Source organism: Canis lupus, chromosome 7 (genome assembly GCF_011100685.1).
Source record: "Canis lupus familiaris isolate Mischka breed German Shepherd chromosome 7, alternate assembly UU_Cfam_GSD_1.0, whole genome shotgun sequence".
Classification (NCBI taxonomy): Eukaryota; Metazoa; Chordata; class Mammalia; order Carnivora; family Canidae; genus Canis; species Canis lupus.
In genome coordinates this window covers 21,701,288-21,726,877 of record NC_049228.1, presented here as the reverse complement: position 1 = coordinate 21,726,877, position 25,590 = coordinate 21,701,288, and the positions used below count along the sequence as shown (strand labels likewise).

At 40.9% G+C, this 25,590-nt stretch overlaps 1 long non-coding RNA gene across 1 annotated transcript in view; it reads right to left on the bottom strand.

Annotated features, from left to right (window-relative positions):
* Positions 1 to 25,363, bottom strand: part of LOC102156735 — an 80,863-nt gene extending 55,500 nt beyond the window's left edge. The window contains exon 1 of the long non-coding RNA XR_005362041.1: positions 25,116 to 25,363. This is a non-coding gene — a long non-coding RNA (uncharacterized LOC102156735). The remainder of the gene's footprint in view (positions 1 to 25,115) is intronic.
* Between the last annotated feature and the right edge of the window lie 227 nt (positions 25,364 to 25,590).

Sequence of the window (25,590 nt, the reverse complement as noted above, 5' to 3'; positions counted from 1 at the left end):
TCTGGGCAGCCCCGGCAGCTCAGGGGTTTAGTGCCACCTTCAGCCCAGGACATGATCCTGGAGGCCCAGGATCGAGGCCTACGTCAGGCTCCCTGCTGTGTTTTTCTCTCTGTGTGTCTCTCATGAATAAATAAATAAAATCTTAAAAAAAAAAAAAGAAGAGGAAGAAGAACTTGGATCTGATAGTCAATTGCTTACTTTCTGCTTTACCAGCTCACTACAGAAACAACATCCTTTTTCTTCTTTCACTTGTCTTTTCTATGTGATGACACACAGGTACATTGTGGACATGGGTCCAAATACAACTGGGGAACAAATTACTCAGTCTCTCAGGGTGGGGTCGGGAGGGGTCAATGTAGCACAGGGGTTAAGGCACAGGGTCCAAGCACAAATGTCTGGGTTTCAAAGCAGATTCCTCCTCACTTGCCAGCTGTGTGACCTTGAGCAAGCCACCTCCCAGAGCCTCAGTTTTGCCATATGTAAAATAAAGACACTGATAGTCCCTACTCCATGGGAGGGAATGGAAAGAATTTAGAGCCGGGGCTGGTGCTTAGGGAGTGCTTATAAAGCTTAAAGGTTTATTTGGCTCAAACTTTGGTTTTATGTGAGTGTTAACATTGTTCAACACCAAATGAATATTTGTTGAGCATCTACTATGTGCCAGGCACTGTGCCAGGTGTGGTTTCACAGAAACAGCTTTGGTCTAGAAGTCAGACAACTTGTGTTTAGGTCTCACTTTGGCCATGAGCTGGGTGACCAAAGATCAACCTTGTCAGTCCTCTTCCCCTTTAAAAGAGTCCACTAGGATCATGTGACTTGCAAGGGCCCTTCTGGTCCTGGCTTGCCTGAATGACTGTCCTCAGGAGGACACCCCCACCCCGCCTTGTGCGCCCCGCTCCCATGACCCCTCCAGCTACTCACATCTACCAGGCCTAGTGTGCAATCGCACACTCTGGAGAGAAACAGGTCTGATCACTGTCTTGTGCTTGCCATAAAATATTGATTAGGGAATTTAAAATTTCGAAATGATTTAGGAGCCCCAAGATGGGGACGTAATGTGCTGTGCCCAGCTGCGTTATGAGCCATCTATCTCCTGTCAGCAAGCAGCACGAAAGTGACAGAATCAATACAAACGTGTCTGAAGAGAGTCTTAACTCATTTCCTTCCTCCAGGGGCTGTGGTTGGAATGGGTCAGCCCTGGGAGATCAGCGCTGAAGCTGGAGCCTGGACATTCATCTACTGGGTGCAGGAAAGGCAAAGCTGCTAGGGTACCGCCTATTTTCACTCTTTTTATTGGCTGCTACCTCAGGAAAAATTAATGAATCTAGAACTTCCATTCCCTCTTTTCCTTTACCAAGGCTTTAAACAGGATCTTCTGGGAGGTGACCTGAAAGAAGAATGATAATTATAGCTGCCTCATATTTAGCACTTGCTGGGCACCAAGAATCTTCTAAGAATCATCTTAACTTCTCAGAGCCCCAGTTTCCCTATCTATGGAAGGAAGAGGATGATCACACTGCCTCATAGGGTTGATGCCAGATTAGCGCAGATGCATTGTGAATGCGCTTCATGCCACTGACTTGTACGTCTCAAATGGTTAGAATGGCAAGTTTCGTGTCATGTATTTAACCACTATAGAAAAAATAAATCCTAGCAAGGTTAAAGCCGAGAAATGGCAGTGCATTGTGTATAAAAGGTTCTCCAAACATGGCAACTCTTGAGAAGACTGGGAGGCAAAGTGTAACAAGTAATGTGTCCAAAGTAACAAGCTTCAAAGCCATGGAGCTGGCATCTGAACCCAGGGCTCCTGATGCTATCACAGAAGGCACTGTCCTCCTGGCCACACTATGCCACAGAAGAGAGGGCAAGTGTACTGCACGAAGATCTTCTACATCCTCCTTTGCCAGGTTCACCTATTTCCCGACCCGGCATCCCAGGTGCAGGTCTTACATTCCTCAGCGAGGTTAGTAAATATGTTGCTGTTGGGGAATGGCTTTGCTCCTTCCTGCCTCACACACAGTTCCATGTACCTGAAGCATTTATCAAACACACTGAGAGGCTTGCATAGGAATTTAATTTTTCTAGCTAAACAATGGTGTGTGGAGCAGACAAATAGAATTACTCGTTTAACCTTAACTTTGCCCGCCTATTCAGCTTTAGGGGGTTGGATTACCCCAGGAGCAGCATGACATCTCAGGATTTAGGATACTAAAGAGCACATCTATAAAGGATGTATTTACTACATCAAGGAAAAGCCAATCCATAGGTCTTTTAAATTCAGGATATTTTTTTCATAATAAATTTATCTTCCTAAGAACATATATACTAAAGCTGCTTTTCCCCAAGACTGTGTTGACCTCCTCACAGTACAGAGTATAGAGCTACTGTTTAGTCATGCCAAGCCTCAAATTCTAGAATGTTAGTGTGACTTTTGCTTATCATAACTTACCTTTTATTCAACCTCTTCCTGCAGCCTATTATTTCTTTACTCCGTTTATCACATTCATTGATTAAAAACGTATTTTGGGGGGACACCTACTACAGGCCAGGCAATATGGACTGTACAGAGAAATCGTTAAGACAGAGTTTTTGCCCTCAGAAAACTAATGTTCTAGCAGAAAAGACAAACATGTAAATAAAAGAGTACAATACAGTATTTGAAGTGGTGCGACTCAGGGATGCCAGTGGAGGGAACAGTTAATTCTTCTGGAGGATCAGTAGCAACGTCAGGCTATGGCTGACTTTTGAAATGCATCTTCATGCAAAAGAAAGTGACCCAAGTGGACTGAGTGAGGAAAACCATTACAGAAATGGCACATGGGCCATGGCATGGAGCTGAAGAACAGGATAGGGAATTGAGTATAATTTGTCAAAGCTAGAGCATAGGGTGTAGGTAGGGATGATGTGGTGGAGATGGGGAACCAAAAACAGTTGCTTTGGTCATTAGCAGCCAGAAAATCTGAACAGATATTTTTCCAAAGAAGGCATAGAGATGGCCTACAGGTACATGAAAAGATGCTTAAACATCACTCATCATCAGGGAAATGCAAATCAAAACCATAATGAGATATTACCTCTCACCTGTTAGAATGGTTATTAAAAAGATAAGAAATAACAATTCTTGGTAAAGATGTGAAGAAAAGGGAACCCCCATGCATTGTGGTAGAGTGTAAATTGATACAACCACTATGGAAAACAGTATGGAGGTCCCTCAAAAAATGAAAAACAGAAATACCCTATGATCCAACAATTATGCTTTTGGGTATTTATCTAAAGGAAACAAAAACACTAATTTAAAAAGATATATGCACCCCCATGTTCATTGCAGCATTATTTACAATAACCAAGATATGGAAATGACCTAAGTGTCCATCAGTGAATGAATGGATAAAGAAGATGGAAGATTCTACAGTCATTAAAAAGAATGAGATCTTGCCATTTGTAACAACATGGATGAAACTCAAGGGCATTATGCTAAATAAAATAAATCCGACAGAGAAAAACTAATTCTATGTGATCTCTCTTATATTGGAATTAAAAAAGAAAAAAAAAGCCCACAGACAAACAAAAAAACCAAGCTCATAGATACAGAGAACTTATTGGTAGATACCAGAGGTGGGGGCAGATGGGAGAAATAGGTGAAAAAGGTCAAAAGTTACAAACTTCCAGTTAGAATACAAACAAATCTTCGGATATAATGTACAGCATGATGACTAAGGTTAACAATACTGTATTGCATATTTGAAAGTTGCTAAGAGAGTAGATCTTAAAAGTTCTCGTCACAAGAAAAAGGTTTTATAATTATGTAAGGTTATGAATGTTAACTAGACTTATTATGGTGATCACTTCACAATGTGTGAAGATATGGAATAATCACGTTGTATACCTGAAACTAATACAGTGTTCCATGTCAGTTTTACCTCGATTTAAAAAATGGTGTGCTAGATTGTATTATTGTTCTGAATTGTTCCTTTCCCTTTCTGTAAAAGAAATATGCATCCCTTCCTGTTGCCAAGCAATAGCAATTTACAGAAACTTCCTGTGAAAGGAATATATTCCCTGCCCCCATTGACCACAAGCTACATGAGACTTGCTTTAGCCAACTGAATGTGAACCAAAGTGACATATGCCACATTCTACATAAGAACCATTGTGTGATTCAGCCACGTATCTTTTTCATTTTCCGTAAGAATAGTTATCCCAGATGGTGGCTGTTTCTTCAACCTAGATTCTCAAAGGAAGAATATATTTGTTGTAGGAGCAGTGCCATTCCAACCCACAGACGATCTGAAACGTGATCAGGAAATAAACTTTTATTGTAAGCCACTGAGTTGTGGGGGTTGCTTGTTACTGCAACATAATTTAATGAGAACTGACTAATATAGTTGGAAACCTATTTTCACAAGGCTCCAAGAAACAGGCAAATGGAGCTTTAATGTTTAAGACTTTGCCAACCAGAATGGAAGTTGTGGACAAGTGAAGAAGGGACATTCATTCTTCCAAAGTCATGGTCCATTTCGAGCATGACACAGTTTTCTCGCTTACATTCACTGCACAAAATCTCTCAGATTTCTCACAAAAGACCTTTGATCATCATCTTTCTGCTAGGGGAGAGACATTAGTAGAGCTTCCAAATTCTCTAAATTGAAATTATTCAGTTGAAGTCGAATACTGAATAAATCTAGGAAATAAGATTGAGCTAGCTGATTTCATGCTTTAACTTTTTTTTCATTTCCCAACCTGTTTCTATGTGTAAAACACCAAGGCAGTAGACCATCTGCCACTTAAGTTTCTGCAGTAGCACTTAAAGCAGACAATGCTTTTTGCCTGAGGAAAGTTATCTTCCTTCTTGTGTTAGCTTATCCAAGAGAGACAAAGATAGAGTTCTGGTATTATCCAGAGAAAGACATTGCTAGAAGGGTTTCCACAGATTATTTGAGCTTCCTTTTTAGAGATGTGAAAATCGAAGACATAATGGGACTTATATATAGCAGCTGGCACATAATAGGTACTCAATAAATAACTATTGAATAAATGGATGAATTAAAACCTGAATGAATGAATGAATGAACACTCAGCCTTATTGCTGATGGCAGGAGTGGCCCTAATTAAACCTGGTATGCCATGTCAAATACACTTTTCACCAGGATAAATTGTGTTTTATCATTCATTCATCTGCTCATTCAATATCCAAATTCTGTTGAGCTCTTCCTGTGCGCCGCACACTGCAAAGGAGAAAGATGGCTTGAGCAGGTCACAGCTTCTGCACTCCAAGAGCCCTGGTCTAATGTGAGCCCTTCACAATTCTAACTTCCTTGCCAATACCACTTTTGTATTCTATGTCTTTAGTTCTTCCATCATCCTCTCTTTCACAAAGGAAATTTTCTACTGGTATGCTTTTCTTTAATGCAGGTTTTTTTTTAATTTTCCATAATAACTGTTAATACTAATAATATTTACCATATTTGAAATTAAAAATGTTTATTTAGGGATCCCTGGGTGGCGCAGCGGTTTAGCGCCTGCCTTTGGCCCAGGGCGCGATCCTGGAGACCCGGGATCGAATCCCACATCAGGCTCCCGGTGCATGGAGCCTGCTTCTCCCTCTGCCTATGTCTCTGCCTCTCTCTCTCTCTTTCTCTCTGTGACTATCATAAATAAATAAAAATTAAAAAAAAATAAAAAAATAAAAATAAAAATGTTTATTTATTTATTCATATAACTAGAATAGGGGTACCTGGGTGGCTCAATGGTTGAGTGTCCACCTTTGGTTTGGGTCATGATCCCAGCATCCCAGGATCAAGTCTTGCATCAGGCTCCCTACAGGGAGGCTGCTTCTCCCTCTGCCTATGTCTCTGCCTCTCTCTGGGTGTCTCTCATAAATTAATAAACAAAATCATTTATAAATAAATAAATAAATCTAGAATAAACCCACTACATGGAACTTAAACAGCATTTTTCTTTTTTAAAAGATTACATTTTTCAGAGAAAAATAATTTTAGGGAAAAGAATAGCATTGCTTTACATTTTTTTCAAATATCTTTAATACCCAGCTTGAAAAAAATAACTAGATTCTCATGTCTGGTTCATATATTGAATCTCTTGTGATATCACATGTCCTGTAACCTTTGCAAATTTCCCCTGTACACTGTGAGAATATGGAAAGTAAAAATAGTAAATAATGTCTTAATATTGTTTTGAACACAGTTTCAATTTCAGAGACCCACTAAGTGGTGTTAAGGACATCTCAAGGATCCCTAGACCACACTTAGAGAACCACTGTTCTGAAGACAACTTAATCTTCCCTTTAAATGGGGGTGGAGGGCGGAGGGAAATTGGAAAGTTAAAAGGAAAAATGCTAAGGGACCTGGGTATGTCAAACCTCTGAACACATGCCCATTCGGGATGTAGAGAGTGAAGATGGAACATGGCCTTCCCCCAAATTAATTATTTTTTTTAAGGTTGGACAGCAACTCCCCAGGAACATTTAATACTCTTTACATCAGGCCCCATGAAATTTAAGGCAGGGTCATTGCTATACCAGTGTTTCTCCTCCATTAATCCTGTTTCATTCTCTTGAGGACCAAATGACTTACAAGGATAAAGGAAGTTGTTTTAAAGGAAAAGGTACAATCAATTACCTATACACCTATCCCATGTCAAATAAATAAATGTCACCTTTACACCAATGAAAACAAAAATAATATACCCAAAAAACGTGTATAAGTCTATGAAACCTTTGTTTGTGTATATATTATTAAAGAGTAATTCTGTACCTGAAAGGATACTTGAGAGATTATAAAAATATGCAAAATATGTCATAATAAAATACAAATAAAAAAGTGCCATTAAAATAAAGAAATAATCAACATCTAGCAGTAATATGAAGTTATAGAGGACAGTAGACAAAAATGCAAGACCAAAAGAACTGCATAATTATCTAAATCATTTAAAATTGAGGTCCAGGTTCCTTTTAGTCCTAGCAAAGGCAAAAACACAATTAGCTACAAGAAAATATATGCTAACTTTATTTAACATAGAAACCCATGGCACTGGCACTAAAACTGTGGGTCCTCATAGAGGTGGACAGTAAATAGCATGGAGAAAATACATTTCTTGTAACTTCCCTCAATACAAGCTTAGGGCATAACAGCAAGGCCTTTAGACCACAGATTTAATATCTGTAATATATTGAGGGTTTCATGATTCTCAGTAATTCCAAAACTACTTGTACAAAGGTTTCCAGTGGCTTTTCACCTTCAATGACTCACATCCACACTCTCTAGGCCAGCATTCAGAGCCACAACCTAATTTCCTGAAGTTATCTATCACTGCATCATGTTCAAACCCTCTACCCTAGACAGGCTGCTATAGTCAGCCCTTCAACCTTGATTCCTGGCTCCACATTTGTGTATATGCCAAGTCTCCCACTGACTGTGTACCTGCTGGGTATTTGTTACTTCAGGGCTTATGCCATGATCAGAGAAATATATATGAGTAACCTGCCTTGCCCGTAAGCTCTTTTTCACTCATTTTTATTGGCTTGTTTTGTTGTGTTTCAGGAAGAATAGAATGAAATGGAACAAGTTGTGTAGACCAGGGTACCACGTGTACAATTCATTTAGTGTCTCCATACAACATACCCTCCCACCCCTTTCCCTTTCCTTGACTAAGTTCCATGAAAGCTGGTCATTCGTTCCATCATTAATCTATTCAACAAAGATTTAAGAGTCAGGTGCTGTTCTGAGCTATGGAGATATAGCAGTGAGTAGAAAGACATAATTCCAGTTCATGCAGACAAAGCACAAGTGAACAAAGAAATTGCAAGTTATAATTGATGCTATAAAAGCCAAAACAAGGGACTGAGTATGAAATTAGCACTTTAGGTAGGGAAATCAAGGAAAGTATCCTTGAAGAGTGATATTTTAGCTAATACCGAAAAAGAAAAAAAAAAAGGAGGAAGTTATTACAGGAAAAGGGGGAAAGAGCATTCAGATGAGTATATGTGAGTCAATTTCCTCACCTGTTAAATAAAAGAATAACAGTTCCTATCTTGTGTGGGCGATAGGAGAATTTAATGTGTTAATCCATGAAAAGCACTTAGAACTGGCTAGGCTCATAATAAATGCCATTAAGTTAGTGATGTAAATTACCATTCCTGGCAAAGGGGACAGCATGTGCAAAATCCTTGATGTGTAAGGGAGTATGATATGTTCAAGGGATTAAAAGAAGTCTGGTATGACTGAATCATGGTGAATAAAGAGGAAAACATGGTAAGAAAGAAAATGGAGAGGTAGGAGTCAGAGCAAGCAAAGTCCAGGACACACAGTAGGAACTTGGATTTTATCCTAGAGGCAGGGCAAAAATTTGGAGGTTTTTAAGTAGTAAAGTTGCTACTGTGTGTAGAGTGGACAGTAATATACAGGAAGACTGGAAGAAGAAAGGCCAATTAGGAGGTGGCTGCATTAGCCCAGGTGAAGATGACAATCTAGGCTAACACTAGAAGTGGCAATGGACATTGAAACATACATTATAGAATTTGGAGTGACAGGACTTATTGATGGATATGATGTGAAGAGTTGGGGAAAAGGCAGCAAGAGCACCTTTCTGGTCTCACTCGGTTTGAAATGTCTATAAATAGCCATGTCAAGTAGATGATTGGATTTATAAGTCTAGAACGCAGAGGAGAGGTAAGATAAAAGATAAATATTGTGGACATCAGTGTAAACATATTTAAATACATGGGACTTGAGAAGATCAGCCAGGACAAGACTTTGGAGAGAAATGGAGAAGAAACAAATCTAAGCTCTAAAGAATCTCAATATTTAGGGGTTGGGTGAAAGAGAAAAAGCCAGCCAAGGAGACTGGGGGTCATGGTCAGTGAGGTCAGAGAAGAGTCAGGAAAAAAGAAGCACCTGGGTGATTCTGTCCACTGAGTATCTGCTCTCAGCTTTGGTCGTGATCCCAGGGTCCTGGGGTGGAGCCCCACGTTGTTGGGCTCCCTGTTCAGCAAGGAGTTGGCTTCTCCCTCTCCTTCTGCCCCTTCCCCTGTCTGTGTGCTTGTGCTTGCTCCTTCTCTCTCTCCCTCAAATAAATGAATAAAATCTTTTAAAAAAAAAAAAAAAAGGAGTCAGGATAAGAGAATTTTCAAGGAAGCCAAGAAAGGAGAGTGTTTCAAGAGGGAGGAAATGGCCAACATTGTTCCAAGATGTCGAGGCCTCAAACAAAGTGATAATGAAGAGACACCACTGGATTTGGTAACTGGGAGGTCACCAGTAATCTTGGCAAAATTGAGTTCAATCAATTAGTAGAAGCAAAGGTTTGACTTGAGTGGATTGGAAAAGAGAGATTGGAAAGTTAAGAGAGCTTAACTGGCTTATTAGCTGAATTGTTAACAATGCATGTAGACAATTCTTTTGAAAAGTTTGTGTAAGAAGACTATCAGAGAAATGAGACAGTGACTGGAGAGCATGTGGATCCAGGGAAGGAGTTCTGTTGTAACTGATCCCTGGTATTTACAGGCAGTGAACTTTGGTGTCCATGGTTTTACCTCAGAAACTCTAAGTTCAGCCAGCAAATGGGTTACATCTTTTGTCCCCTGAAGGGAAACATGAAGTTGTAGGAAAATGTAGGAAAGTAATATGTAAGTAGTCTCACCTGGACATTCCTCCTAATTCCCCCCACCCCGCCCCCAGCTATTATTTTACTCAGTAAAATATTCCTAAAGTTCCCTTATCTTAATATCAAAATAACCATGTATGATATATTTCAGAAATTAATTCAATTTGTAACTATTCTTGGCTGGAAGACATGTGTTCCATATGTCCTCATCCCTGACTGAATGCCACAACATCCCCATCTCTCACCTGGATGCAGAGTAAATCATTAAGTTTCAATGTGCCAAAGCAGTGTTCATTTAGATAGACACTACAGCAAGCCAAATATACTCATTTAAACGTCAATAAACTCGACCTCCAGCTGCGTTCATTTGTGCAGAGGAAAGTAGGATAAATTTGAGGAACATCAGTGAACCCCGTTAGCTCTCAAGATGTTATTAAAGTGGAGGAAGCACCAACCTCCCACCAATAGTTCCTAAATGTGATCACTTTCAATTTGTTCAATTCAGCAGATAAGTGATATACAGATTCGAGGCTTGGAATAAATCGTAATAAGAATTCCAAAGCTGTGATGGTCCAGCAGGAACTAAGAACACATATCCCCATCCTATTCTGCTGAATTAATTTGGGCCTATTGTGGCTGGGTAGTCTGCTAGTATCACAAACCAGCAGACTTGTGAAAAGCAAAGTCTGCTTCTATCAGCAACTGACCAAAACACTAATGGCCCTATAACCTCCAAATGCAATTTGAGTATTGATTTTTTTTTTCATTTCTGTACTTTATCTAAGGGCTGTACAATGTCCGTTGTATATGATGCCATAACAGAAGACAATACAAAGCCAATTCCCTAACAAAGATTCTGTTCGAACTCTCTATATTAAGATCATCTTTGGTTAGTTTGAAGTTAGAGGTTTTGCCTTGGGTTGGGCCAAGCACCTTCATTTCACCCAAAAACCTGGGCTCAGTAAACATTTCCATTAAAGTACTTTATCAAAGCAGAGGCTTATTCTAACCTAACAAATGAGTAAAACCGTAATTAATTAATCCACTGAATGTTTATCCTTGGTATGAACATTAATCATTTTAAAATAATATGGTGGGGAGGGAAACTAAAAGGAATCTAATCTTCGCTCGGGTTTCTAATGTAGGCTAGGAGCTGCATTAGGTGCTCTCCTTTTAGTAACAAACTTAATTCATGCACCTCTCCTATAAGGTAAGTATTATTACCGCTGATTAGGAAGTGGAGTCTGGCATGTTAAGTGATTTGCCCAAGGTCGTACACTCAGTACAAACTGAATCAAGATTTGGCTGATCCCAAAGTCCATATGTTCTTCCCACTCCACTGGACAACCTCCCCCACAAAATGACCCAAAACATATTACAAATGAGAAAGGGGAGGAAGTCAAAACAATTATTTGTAGGGTCAAGACCCTAGAGCATTCACCTTTGCAAGAAATAAATCATGTTACCACACTGATCCATGCCAGTGAGTTAACTTCTCATTTATTCATTCCGCAAAATAATCTAATTATTTCAAGCCACCAGAGAACATGAAATTACCGCTCTAGTGCACTAAATTGCTCGCCAGTAACTTTAAAAAGCTAACCAAAAGGTCTAAGTTATTCCTGGAAAACCCATCAGCCTATTAATCAGAGAGAACTCATCCACTTCCCACTATAAATTGAAGCATCGCTTCCTATTCAGCTCCTGAAATTTCACACACTAAATAGTTGGATCTGTGCAGCCATAATGCCATGTAGTACTTTTCTTAGAAGAGGTTACTTGATCAGTCCTACTTCCCTAAACCTGAAAATGGAGAGGCAGGAAGGGACAGAAAGACACAAAGAAAAAGAGTGCTAGTGGGCTGCGTATGTGTATGCACATGCATATCCACTATTTATTTTTCTCTGTGTTGGTATGTTTAACCATCTCTAATGGACTCCATAAATGCTTTCAAATCCAGTTTCAATGGTCTATTTGCTGCCTAGTATAGCATATAATCTTTTCCAAAAGTGGTATTGATCTTGTTAAGTCTCCTCCTCATCTAGACTTTGAGCATCCCTCTGCAGCATCATTCCTGTGGACAAACCAGGCTCTTCTTCCATACAGCTGTCCACTCCCAGTATCTGAATGCTCTTTGCCTACTAAATCCGATCAGGAGGCAGGGGGATGAATAATCACGATAATAGCCACCAGGCATTGAGATACACTATGCTAAACACTCCACATGCATTTTCTCAAAGGAGCCTCCCTCACAGCAGCCTATGGGGAAGTATTATTATCCCCCTGTTACGCCAGGTGTTAAATGCGATCCCTATTTACGACAGTGAAACTGGACTGAAAGAATTTAAGTAGCTGATACAAGCCCATTCATTCCACTCAGAGGCGCTCCACTGGCTCCTCCCTCCTGTCCTATCTTTCCCTACTGCTCATCACCCCCAATTTTTTTGAAGTGTCCAAGAGAACTGTGTGATTATTTCCCTACTCATCTCTAAGAGCAGTATCTAATTCCCTTGAGAATCCTACAATGAGAGACAAAATGGAATGTGAGGTAGCATTCTGTCCCCCAACCCAAAGTTGAACATGAAATGAAATTCAAACCCCTAACACTGTGCCCAGTCTTTTCTCCCAACCAAACTTTCTCTAGCTCTTCTTTTTCCTCTCCCTCCACACTCCACATCACACACAGTCAAATCTGGCCGCATCTAGACCCCAGAACACCCCGCACCTTTCAACTGGCTGAGTTCCTATTCTTCCCTCTAGAGTCTTTTGTCTGCCATTTCCACCTGTTCGGATCCTCTTGAGCCTTCAAGGCCCTGCCAAATTCCACCAGCTCCTCTCAGTGATGTCCTTGTTCCTCTCAAGTCAAGATTCATCCTCCTCCTGTTCTTACTATACCCCTTCACCTCTTGTTCATGGCTGGCCTTGAGTCGTGATTCCTCAAATGTGACAAGCCATGGCTTATTCATCTTTGCAGCCATTCCTCTGTCTCCCCCCACCCCCACCCCAAAGCAGTTGGCATATTGCTCTACAGAAAGTAGATTCTCACTACATGTTTAATGGGTTGAATTGACTGTTTGGGTCCCAGGTGGCCCCTCAGCAATGGGTATTGAAGGCAGAGACCCAGAGAAGATTTCAGCTCAGAAGAGCACCTATGAGTAAAGGAAAACTTTTCTCCAGGCAGAATGAAGAAGGAAATTGAAAGTGAACAATTACCACCTAGAATTTAAGAGGAAGAAATGGAAAGATCCATTGCCTGGGCTGATTGGCAAGACCCAGGAGGGGTTGCTGGGTGAGAGCCAGAGATGAGGTGAGCCTCCTGGGTATATGGAAGGACTGACAAGAAAATGTAATCAAACAGGGCAGGCCTGGAAAAAGATGACGTTGAATGTTAAGGACAAACGTTGCCTAGGTCTTTGCCTAGGACCGACTTTCTTTGCAAGGTAACTCAGTTGTCACTGCTGAGATAGCAGGAGGCTCTGCAGACAGCCTGCTTCTTTGCCCTGTGCCGCTGACAGGAAAGATTCATAAGGCCCGGTGAGGAGCAGTGACCTGCCTGCTATCTCTTTATGATCTTCAGCAACCTACTATGGACGTGGTAGAGAGGGAGGGGGAGCCAACAGAGGAGGAGACACCACCCTCACCCCCTCGACATTCACATGACCCGATTGTGTCAGCGCCACTTGTCCCCCCATCTGTCACAATGTCAGCTCCTGCTGGGGCCCCAGGATCCACAGAGGTTGCTCCACGTGTCGCCCCATTTATCTTTGCAGGCGGCAGCGCTGATGTGTTTGACACTTCTATTTGTTATCCTACAAAGCAGGGTCCCCACTCTTCAAAGCAAAGGGGAGAAAAGTCAGGGATGGCACAGGACCAGGACAGAAATAAGCACTAGGAGAAATCTGGAGAAGAAGGTCTGCGGCATCTGTACATCTAAAGATGAGAAGGGAGAGCAGGCAATTTGGGGAAGCAAGCCCTCCACCTTGCTTTCTGGAGGATGGCTGAACCAGCAGAAAGTGTGTATGTGAGTGTGTGTAGAGACCGTGGCATCACACTACAACTCTCTGACAACAAAAACAGTCTAGTATGTTTTTGTGGGACTAACTACAGTGTCTGGTAGCCACCACATTCAAACTCTCCATCCCTCTCTTCTCCTTCCTCCACCCCTTCTTCAAAGAATGGAGCAAATAGAGACATGGGTCCTCTGCCAGCTGACACCTCAAGCTCCCCCTTTTTAAGCTATGACATTTATCACAGTCTGTGCTCAGAACACAGACTGTCTTTGAAAAGATGCTATTCCTAGAGGAGCCCTTGATCCCCCACACACATATCCTTCCAAGCTCCCATTGTCATGAAAAGCCCTCCACCTGGATAACACACACCCCACAGGAAGTTGCCTGCAGCTGCACAGATGCACTGGTGCTCTGTACCAAACACTGACACCAAAGGGTTTAGGGGTGTCTGGGATAGACTAGATTCCAGAAATTGTGCCCATGGGACTGGGCTGTGAGATGTTGATTGATGTAAAAAGGAAACCAGGTGTGACTATCAGGTGATGAGACTAATTGTCTTGTGGCTCTTTAACTGATTCCAAATGAATAAATGATCTGAAACTCCAAGACTGGGGAATCCTTAAGAGTAAATGGTGCATAAGGAAGGCAGGATGATCAGGCCGCCATGTTTGGTCAACGTTTAGTGGAACAAACATGATCTTGGAATCCAAAAGGATTAGGTTAAGAATTCAACGACATGATAAGGGAAAGCACCTAGACATAGCAGATACTCTGCAGTTAGTATCTATTTTGACATTTTTATCATCATTATTATTAAAACCTGCTGTAGCTTGGCCAAAAGGCTTCTATCTGGGCACCAAACATCCCCCTCTCTATTGCTCCATGCTGAGCCTGGGGAAGGAATGGGAGGGAATGAATAAAAGCATCCACATTTGCGAGTATCTGGAGCAGGCTGGCAGGGTGTGCTACAGTGCATTCACAGAGCTCAGTGATCCTCTTTGTCAAGGGGACAAGAATGAGCCGTTCCTCAAGGAACTGTCAAGGGAAGTCCAGCAGTGAGAGTGTGACGGGGACTGGGGCAGGGAAGGGGATTGCCCAGGGGAAGTCAGAAAGCAAGCTCTGCTCTAGAGCCTGGGGACAGAGGTGAGGGTTTTCCCTCATCCTCACCCTCATCCAGCTCCACTGAACAGTTAAACTGGCTTGTTCAATGTCACTCAGTCAACAAAAGGGCTGCACCTAGAGACTTCAGATGCTAGTTTGGGCTCTTCTCACAATGCCACATGCTTCTCAACAAAGGAATGATTTCTCAATTGATTCAGACCAAGCTAAAGAGAGCGTATGGTTTGGAATATCAAAAGACTAGAGCAGGAGCTCCTGAGCATGGGCCATGGGCTGTGAAGAACCACAGGCCTGTCACCTGCTGCTGCCCAGGCCATAAAAACCCAAAGGGCTTCAGGAATCCACTGGCTTCTCTGTGCGTCTTCCACCCCTAGGGCTCTTCTTGGACAGCATTTTCTGGGCTTTGAAGCTGCCATGCCTCTCACTCATATCTCTCCTCCAGGCTGGTCTCAAGTATCCCAATGACATCCCTACTTGAAAGAGTGGACTAATGAGAAATTGGGATAAGATCATAAAGCAGGCCTGTGGCCTAAGGAAGGCTGAGATGTTGGCTTATTGAATCCTGGTTCAGCAGCCACCCACCTGCCAAGTGATGCTCAACCTCCAGCACTCTGAGGGAGCCACTGGAAATATAGACCAGGAAACCACCATCACTTGACAATTTCTTAATATGTAGAGTTTCTTGCCCCAGAATGAATACGAATAATGGCACTTATTGTCATGAAAATATGCCCACTTATTCATGCTGGAATTTGTGTTGTATTTTTCAAATGACTTTACTATGATTCATCAGTTATTCAAAGAATGCCTCTTGAGAAACATTTTTTCTAAACATACATTTTTTTTCTAAACCATGTTTTCTAAACATATATTATCTCATATTACAATCACTAAAGTCCTCTAAATTATATTTTCATTAGCCTCCCCTACCTTGCTGCCATAAGAGACTGGTTACTGAGGAATACCATTCCCATAATTTCACCAAGGACATGGGGTTTACCAGCAAATGTTTATAACATATCATTTTAAAATATACCCTCTCCTGGAAACTCTTTGTGAGTGCCTCCTATCTGCCAGGCAGATGGCATGCAGAGGCTTAACAAACAAGTAACCAAGAAAAGTAAGATATTTTCAGCCCACCCTTTCCTCTTGCCCATCACCCTAGGCTGTAAGTCAAGGGCTGCCAAGGTGCACATACACTTTGTCAGGTTCAGACATGAAGTTTAGTGACAGTACTTGAGTTTCACTAGCTACTGAGCTGGAAAGAAATATGTGGCAAGGAAAAATAGTACCTATGCATGAAAGCAGAAAGCTATTGTATACATACATATACACAAATATACATATATACATATATAATTATATATGTATATATAATTAATGTATTGTTATTTATAATATAATTGCAATATGTTATGTTATGTTGTGTTATGTTATGTTATGTTGTGTTATGTTATTTAATTAGTGCTCCCAAAAGAATTGTAGTGATTTTCTGGAGAGAAAATCACAGTAAAGGGCCCAACAGTCAAATGCAACAGCCAGGCACATCCTCTGACCAGGGAAACAACCAGGGATTCAATGGAGAGGGCCCCCTTCGATAGGAGAGGCGGATGTCACCCAAGTCAGATCACAACATGCTCACCTAGAGGATCTAATTTCAGGCCCTATAGAGTGCACTGTTTCTTGCCTGTTCTTGCCCAAAGAAAGACAAAGTGCTGGGACAGAGGCAACACCAGACTTGGAGAAACAGTTCTGGCTGCGTGTTCCAGATCTACCATAGTGGTTAAGTCATGTGCTTCCTCAGCCTCAATTTCTTCATCAATAAAATGGAATTCACATCTTTCTCCCGGATATCAGAGGACTGCTGAGAGATACACATTAGAGCTGCAATTTATAAGTTATAAAATGTATAAAGCAATAGAAGGAAATTTCCCTGCACTGCAGCTAGAAAACTATGTAATAACTTTCAGGTTTACAGGCAGATACAGAGTGGTTTACAGACCAACCCATGCCTCTAATCTCCAGGATGTGTGTTGAGGTGTGCTTGGAGGCTGTACAGTCACTTATGAATATGAAGGTGATTCACTGTACACATGCAGGTCTTTCAAGGGAGAATACAGTGCCATCTCGGAGATGGTAGAGACATGCACCATACCCCATGTGAACATAGAGACAGTTTCAAATGCATTTTTCACTATTGTGGCTCAGAGATTTGGATTTTGTGGAGGATGGAGAGGCAGGGATGAAAGCAGGCAAGGAGAGAGAGAGAAGATAGGAATTGAAACAACCCAGAAAACAGTCTTCAAGTATTCAGGGTACACTTTGTCAGGCTAGATGTCTCAAGAATCCTCCAACATAGCATGTTCTAAGCCAAACTCATCATTGTCCCAACTCTAGCATGCCTGTCCTCCTCTGTTCCTTGTGACAGACAATGGCTATACCAGCCACCCATTGTTCCAGATCTAGGCATCACCTTGGCCTCCTCCATCCAGTTAATCCAAATCCAGTAACAATAAATGTCTTTAAATGTCCAGTCCTAATAGGACTATGTCTGAAGTCCTCTGCTGGCCTGAATTATCACAATTACCTATCAAAGTTCCCAGTTCTCTCCCTTGAATCCATTGTCCACATTCCTGATTCCTAAAACCAAAAACCTGATCTTGTCCCTTCCCTTGGGCTCCTACCTTCTTCTGTGAATTTGTTTCTTGTCTTTCTCTCTTACACATCTAGACATATTACTCTTGCTTCTGGGTCTTTGCATATGTTATTACCACTGTCTATAGGTACCTTTCCCCACTTCCCCTACATAAGTCTTTCTCATCCTGGAGTTTCCAGAAAACTTTCTCATTCCCACAGGCTAAATTCAGTGTCCCTCTTTAGCACTTCCTGTTCACACCCTCTTTGACATGATCAAGTATTGAGAACATTGAATAGTAAGAATTGGTTTGCCAACTGATTTCAAGACTATGAACAACTCTGAATCAGGGCTCAGTTCTCTATGTTAAACACCCTCAAAAGTGACTGGAGCATAGAAGGTGCTTGATAACTATTTGCTGATTTTTTAAATTTAAATTCAAGTTAGTTGACATATAGGGTAGTATTGGTTTCAAGAGTAGAATTTAGTGATTCAGGACTTACATAATACCCAGTGCTCATCCCAACAAGTGCCATCCTTAATGTCCATCACCCATTTAGCCCATCCCCCACCCACCTTACCTCCAGCAATCCTCAGTTTGTTCCCTACAGTTAAGAGTCTCATGGGGCACCTGGGTGGTTCAGTAGGTTAAGCGTCTGCCTTCAGCTCAGGTCAGGATCTCACGGTCCTGGGATCCAGCTCCACATCTGGCTCCCTGCTCAGTGGGGGTCTGCTTCTCCCTCTCCCTCTGTGCTGTCTCTCTCTCAAGTAAATAAGTAAAACCTTTTTTTAAAGAGTGTGTTACGGTTTGCCCCCTCTCTGTTTTTATTTTACTTTATTGTTCCTTCCTTTCCCCTATGTTCATGTGTTTTATTTCTTAATTCCACATGAGTGAAATCATATGATATTTGTCTTTCTCTGACTGACTCATTTCACTCAGCATAATACCCTCTAGTTCCACTCACACTGTTGCAAATGGCAAGGTTTCGTTCCTTTTGATTACTGAGTAATCTTCCACTGTATATATAGACCACATCTTCCTCATCCATTCGTCAATTGATGGACATTTGGGCTCTTTCCATAATTTGGCTATCGTTGATAGTGCTGCTATAAACATTGGGGTGCATATGACCCTGCAAAGCAGCATTTTTGTGTACTTTGGATAAAGTCCTAGTAGTACAATTGCTGGGTCATAGGGTAGTTCTATTTTTAACTTTTTGAGGAACCTCCATACTATTTTCCAGAGAGGCTGCACCAGTTTGCATTCCCAACAGTGTAAGAGGGTTCCCCTTTCTCTGCATCCTCACCAACATCTGTTGTTTCCTGAATTATTCATTTCAGCCATTCTGACAGGTGTGAGGTGGTATCTTATTGTAGTTTTGATTTGTATTTCCCTGATGATAAGTGATGTTGAGCATCTTTTCATGTGTCTGATAGCCATCTGGTTGTCTTCTTTGGAAAACTAATCTTCGACAAAGCAGGAAAGAATATCCAATGGAAAAAAAGACAGTTTTTTCAGCAAACGGTATTGGGAAACTGGACAGGCCACATGCAGAAGAATGAAACTGGACCACTCTCTTACACCATACACAAAAATAAATTCAAAGTGGATAAAAAACCTAAATGTAAGATAGGAAACCATCAAAATCCTAGAGGAGAAGACAGGTGGCAACCTCTGTGACCTTGGCTGTAGCAACTTCTTACTAGACACATCTCTGGAGGAAAGGGAAACAAAAGCAAAAATGAACTATTGGGACCTCATCAAGATAAAAAGCTTCTGCACAGCAAAGGAAACAATCAACAAAACTAAAAGGTAGCCTATGGAATGGGAGAAAATACTTGCAAATGACATCTCTGATAAAGGGTTAGTATCCAAAATATATAAAGAACTTATCAAACTCAATACCCCCAAAACAAATAATCCAGTTAAAAAATGGACAGAAGACATGAATAGACACTTTTCCAAATTTTGTTGATTTGGGTAGCAATAAATGGATGTGGGTCTGGTTCAATTAGTATGAAGAAATCAAAAGAAAGCTTTGCTCTGACTATACCCCATTCCAGAGGACACCTCTTCCATTCCCTTGGTGACTATCTGGAGCCTTTCCACAGGTCAGGTCTCTACCAGAAGTCATGAAACTTACTCCAAAGCTCCAAATACGCTGTTTGCCCTAGTGAACCTGGCTTCCTGTACTCCCCAATGTAACCCATCTTAGAAGTGGGTATTCATGATCTTAGGCCCAGAAAGGGCCTTGAAAGTAGTCCTAAGACCATCACTTCAACCTCTTGACAGGGCCATTGAATGCATATTTCCCGAATAAATCAATGAATGTAAACCAGGTTTTGACACATGCCCTATGTATTCTGCAGCATAAAGGAATAAAATTGTTCCCATTCCTTCCAAGCTTTATTCATCACTACTTCAACGGGACTTGGGGGGAGATAACATTCCCCTGCTTTCAGAAAAGTATAAGGATGCACTTTGTGATAGCTATTTTCTTTCCTTTTTTTCATGCAGGTGACAGTCTATATGGCCAAACTTGCCAAAAATCAGGCCCCATTGTCTATATATTGTTATGTAAAACACAATCATTAAGATTTCTTGGGCATTTAAAGCATCACTTCACCTTTCTTACTGGCCTGAATTGTCCACAGGCTTTAGGAGGTTGCACAATGCAGTAGAGTGCAAAAAATGGTCACAAGGCTTCATTTCTCCCTTTATCCAATCACTTTCCAATGTGACTTTAGCTCCTCCCATCAGAGGCAGTCTATTTCTCCTTCCCTTGAATTGGGCTGGCATTGTCATGTGCTTTCCAAAACTTAATGCAGTGGAAGTGACAGTAAGCTAGTTTAGAGCCTAGGCCACAAGAGACCTTTTGCACTTTGGCAGGAAAGCTACCCTACCTAGGAAAGCTAGCTACCCTGCAAACAAGCCCTGTTGAGCCTGCTGAGTGACTATATAACTCTATTCCAGTTATCTATTGCTGCATAACAAGCCACCTCAAACTCAATGGCTTAAAACAACAATTATCATTCATTTTCCTTACAAATGAGCACTTTGGGCAGGTCCTGGCAGAGGCTGTTCATCTCTGCTTCACACAGCATTAGCTAGGGCAGCTCAAAGACTGGGGGTGACTCATCTGGGAGCTGGAGTCAGCTAAGTGTTACTTACTCACATGGCTTCTGGCTGATGCTGGCTGTCATTTGGGACCTCAACTGGGACTATGTGTTGGACACCCAGCCATAGCCTCTCCTTATGGCTGGCTGGACTTCCAAGCATTGTAAGTGGGTTCCTAGAGCAGTCATAAAGGGAAGAAAATGGAGCTCCCAGTTTCTCAAGACTAAGCCTGGAAATTAGCCCAGTATTATTTCTGACCTATTTGATTGGTCAAAGCAGTCACAAAGTTCTTCCCAGATTCAAGGGGAAGAGATATAGAAGAGTAAACTACAATGTCCCATTGTAAAAAGAACACATGAGACAGGATGTATTCTGGTGGTCCTCTTTAGAAAATAGAGTCTTCCACACTCCCATATCCTAACCAATAGTTAACCAACTGCCAGACACCAGTCAGACACACACACACACACACACACACACACACACACACACACACACCAGCCAACCGGCAAACTGGCTGCAAATGTATAAGCAAACTCAACCAAGATTAGCTGAACCAGAGCAGCAGGAGTGCCCAGCTACCCTGTCAAGAAATACTGGCTATAGGCTTGAGGGTATTAATAGATGACTATCTTTGTAAGTTATCAAGTTTTAGGGTAGCTTTGTCCCACAGAAATAATCCTGGCTCTATCATCTACTAACAAGTTAACCACTTTGAGTCTGTTTTCTTGCCAATGTATATGTCTATGTCACAGGTTCATAAATTATTAGGATTCAATGACATAACGTCTTATGTGCCTAGCAAAGCACTGGCACTGAATTCATATATGATAATTCCCTTCCCTTCCCTTCCCTTCCCTTCCCTTCCCTTCCCTTCCCTTCCCTTCCCTTCCCTTCCCTTCCCTTCCTTCCCTTCCCTTCCTTTCCCTTCCCTTCCCTTCCTCACACATTCAAAGCTGTAATGAAGGTCATGTTCTCATCATTCCCTATGCTGCATAAACCAAGGTCATAGAATCTTGACTGTATGTCAATCTTGGTTCTGCTTTGCAGAAGGTGACTTTCAAAAATAACTCTCCTTACTAATCAATTAAACTAGTGAGAATTTTCAAAATCACTCAACTATTCCAGGAGAAAGGATAAAGGGCAGGACAAGAGGTGAACTGTATGATCCTCCTAATGAAAATTTCAAGGAGTCTTGGTTTATAAACACTGCAAAAATCCATTCTAAACAAAAACATCAGCTTTTCACTGTGACTTGGATATTAGCCAGCAATGAAGGAGAGATTGACCTGATTTAGGGTTGGTTGCACAATATGAAAAGTGATTTTTTTCCCTTTCCCTAGACCTAGAGCTAATAGCTTTGTTTGTGTCCCTGATCAACAGAACATTGTGCTTGTCCCCTTTAAAATCTGTAAGTGCACAAATGGAACTTTGCTTATAGTTAACTCCACATGCACTTTGGAGCTGCTGCAGTTGACATAAACTCAACTAAAGCAAGGGTTCAGAATAAATGCATCACATTCTGATATTCTGCACCTAAACTCCTGAGGGGAGGGGAATACCAAACACAGAAGCAAAAGATGACTGGTTATCTCAGCTTTTGCCCCTGACAACAACAACACAGGCTTATATTTGAAGGGAAATTTTCATCTAAGAGAGGCTCCAGGTCCCTGACTTCCTCTTAACCTATACAACAGCTCTGTGTGACAGCAGAGTAAATGTTAATATTCTCCATCTATAGATGAGGAAAGCTCTGTGATTTGACTACTTGTTTAATGGTTGCCAAACTTTTAATGAACTCTCAAACTGAGGACTTTGTTAGAAATTCAGATTATTAGGTTCTACCCCAGATATTTGAACTTAATAAAGTGTAGGGAGGGGCTTACAAATCAGTATTTTGAACAACATTCTAGATGGCCCTTTGATAACATTGCCTCAGTCTGATACTCTGCCTACCATGAAAAATCAAAGGATGATTTTTAGAACTCATGCATACAAATAAATCCTATTTTTTCATGGCTTGTTACTCTTGAGAATTTGGAAATACCATGGGTCACATCATGCCCTCTTGAAACATAACTATTACCTTCAGTGAAAGCCTCATAGAGCACAGTTAATGCATTAGGTTGGTGCTTGATCTGACTGCCAACACCACAGTATTTGGCTTTGGAATGCAGATTTTTTTTTCCAGTAGATTTGTCTTCCTAATTATGTCTGACTTCAGATAACATTAAAATTAAATTGCTTTTCCTTTTTCTTGGGCTCACACCAGGGCAGGGAACAAGTAAGGAAAGCTATTCCTTAAGTGTACAAGATGGAAAAAAAAAAGAACCAAATGATAAACTCAAAGAGCTATAGTGATTACCTGGTCCAGCTTCTCATTGACTGAAGTAGAGAAACAAAGGAATTGAGATATTAAAGTTCAAGACAATCCAGCCTTGACCAAATAGAACCAAGCCATACATCATATAGACCAAATGGCTTTTGAAAACTCTATGCGGGCAGTCTTGAGTTCTTCCTCTCAAAGTTAATCAACACTCTATCATATTTGCCCACCCTCTCATGGAGCTAATAACTCAAATGAGAAGCCAATGGCCATATAGCATGATTATTCCTTTAGCACATTGTCTTGTGCCTTTATAAATTATTGTTATTGAATATTTGCTTGATGAACTGAAAGTTCCTGCCACTTTATAAAGCCACCTTACTATCTGAAGATTAACCAAAAATGATTCTTATTGTCTTTTCATAGTAGACACTCAATAGCTGTTTGATGGATGAATGAGTGAGTGAGGGCAGGGCAGGAATCATTTTGATGATCCAGACAGACTAGATGCAAAATTGAAGCATGTGAAGGGTAATTCTAGAGAAGACATAGGCAATATCAAGTTGACATCAAGTTGAATTAGATTAGCCAGATGAAAGCGGTTTCAATATCCTCTGGAGGGGTCTTTTTGTTATGAGAACATCTAGCAAGCATGAGGTTACCACCACTTCTTCAGCATCTTAATCTAAGGAAGCAAAAACAAGTTCCACCTACCCAGTGGATCAGGAGCCATCCTACTCGAAGAGGTCCTCACTGCTGTTCATATTAATGTGCATATTCACATTTTGAAGTACAAAAGACTCTTGCCTTCATTTAGTGGCCAAGTTCTCTGAACTTCCCTTGTTACAAACCACCTTATAAAACCTTACCCAATACAAAAACTAATTTCACATTAACGAAAGTCATGAGGCAGGGGCTAACTAAATGCTTGCCAGTCCTTTTTTCCCATCATGGGAATACAGGAAACCTACATTTCCTAGCTTCCCTTGCAGTTAGGTTGGGGCCATGTGACCAGGTTCTGGCCAAAGGAATAAGAGAAAAATAATTGTCACTTTGAAGATGGATATAAAATATCTCCCACAATCAACCACATTCTATATCTTTGTTAATCAGCTGAGGAAAGCTAAAACTCCAGTGGAGAACATCCAAAAAGTCCTAGGAAACATGGGAACCACAGGACAAAATGAGTTTAGGTCCCCATATCAACACTGGAGTAAAGCCCTCAGAAGACATGCCTGATCTCCAGGAGGTTCTAGCATGAGGCAGAAGGAAAATTCTGCTAATATAACCTTCAATGAGAGGTCGGGGTTGTTGATTACAGCAAATATTCTAATATGGGTCACATCTTCACAACTCAATAATTGAATCTATAATGGGCATGTCTATAAACTATTATAAGACAACCTAGAAGATTAAACAAATTTTATAGACTTTTTTCCTCTCTTCTAGAGAAAAAAGAGATTTAGTAAACTAAACACTAAAAAGTAGAATAAACTAAAAGTCCCTCTTTCTATTTGTAAAAGTAAACACTTTCTCTGCCACAATTTTGCCTCTTTTATATCTGAAACTGAGTTTTTTATTTTTGTGATTACATAATCAAATCCACTCAATAGAAAATCTGAACTACTATCTGTTATTAGCTTGGATCCACTAGTCTTACCTTACAGCTTCTCTTTATTTGAAATGCTCATTCTTTGTATCAGACTCCTGGGGCCTCCAGGAGAAAAAATATATATATTATTACCAGATTTTATAATATTTACTGAGCATTCACCTTGTATCAAGGACACTGCTAGCATTCTCACAAGCACCCTATGAGATAGGTCCCAATTTATAGATGAGAAAATGAAGGCAGAGAAAAGTTCTACTTATTTCCAAGGCCACCTAGATCATAAGTTATTTAGGCAGATTAGGATCTGTTCACTCTCACTATAGAACCTGTTCTCCTAACCACCTCAGCTTATTTTCTTCCTTGAGTTTTGTATGCTCATTTTCTTGGGTTTGTCTGTGACTATCACATAGTAACCATTTTCCTGGAGACAGAATTCCAAATTGGCTATGACGCCAGTTACTTTAATTATGATCTGGTCAGCTTCCTAAATGTACCTCTGAATTGGCCCTTATTTTATTACTCTAAGCTCTACATATTTATGAATATAAGTGAGGTTCTTTTTGAGTTAGGAATTCTTCAAACTTTTCCAACTATTTTTCAAAGGCTTGGGGCTACTCACGCTCCTTAATGACTTAAAGGGAAATTTTCTCTCCATTACAAATTTCAAGCCTGCTTACCTTTTAAATATTTAATATTTAGGTATTATAAGAGCAGTAGGATTATTTGATGTCCTAATTGCCTCAGGCCTTGTTTTCAATGTCTTTGTAGCAAAGTGTAATGCCAGCAGTAGCATCCATCCTGCTGCTTAGTTTAAAGAGCATCCAGACAGCCTGTCTGATGTGAGACCCAGGGTTGAACTCAGACGAATATAAGGGTGCAGCCTAACCACCGTCTGGAGAGTCATACTTTGCCCCTCTCTCCCCACCACCTCCAAACACACATGCATGCATGCGCATGCATGCACGCCTACAGGTAAAATGACATCACAATTCACACCCAGGACAGAATTAAAGGAAAAACAAAGAAAAGCAGTGTGAGGCACAATCCCCTACTCGTTTTTTGTTACTGGGAGTTCTACAGACTGATAATATTTGTGGATAAATGTACACCCAGTATGTCCATTTCTGTGTGTGTGTGTATAAAATATGAAAA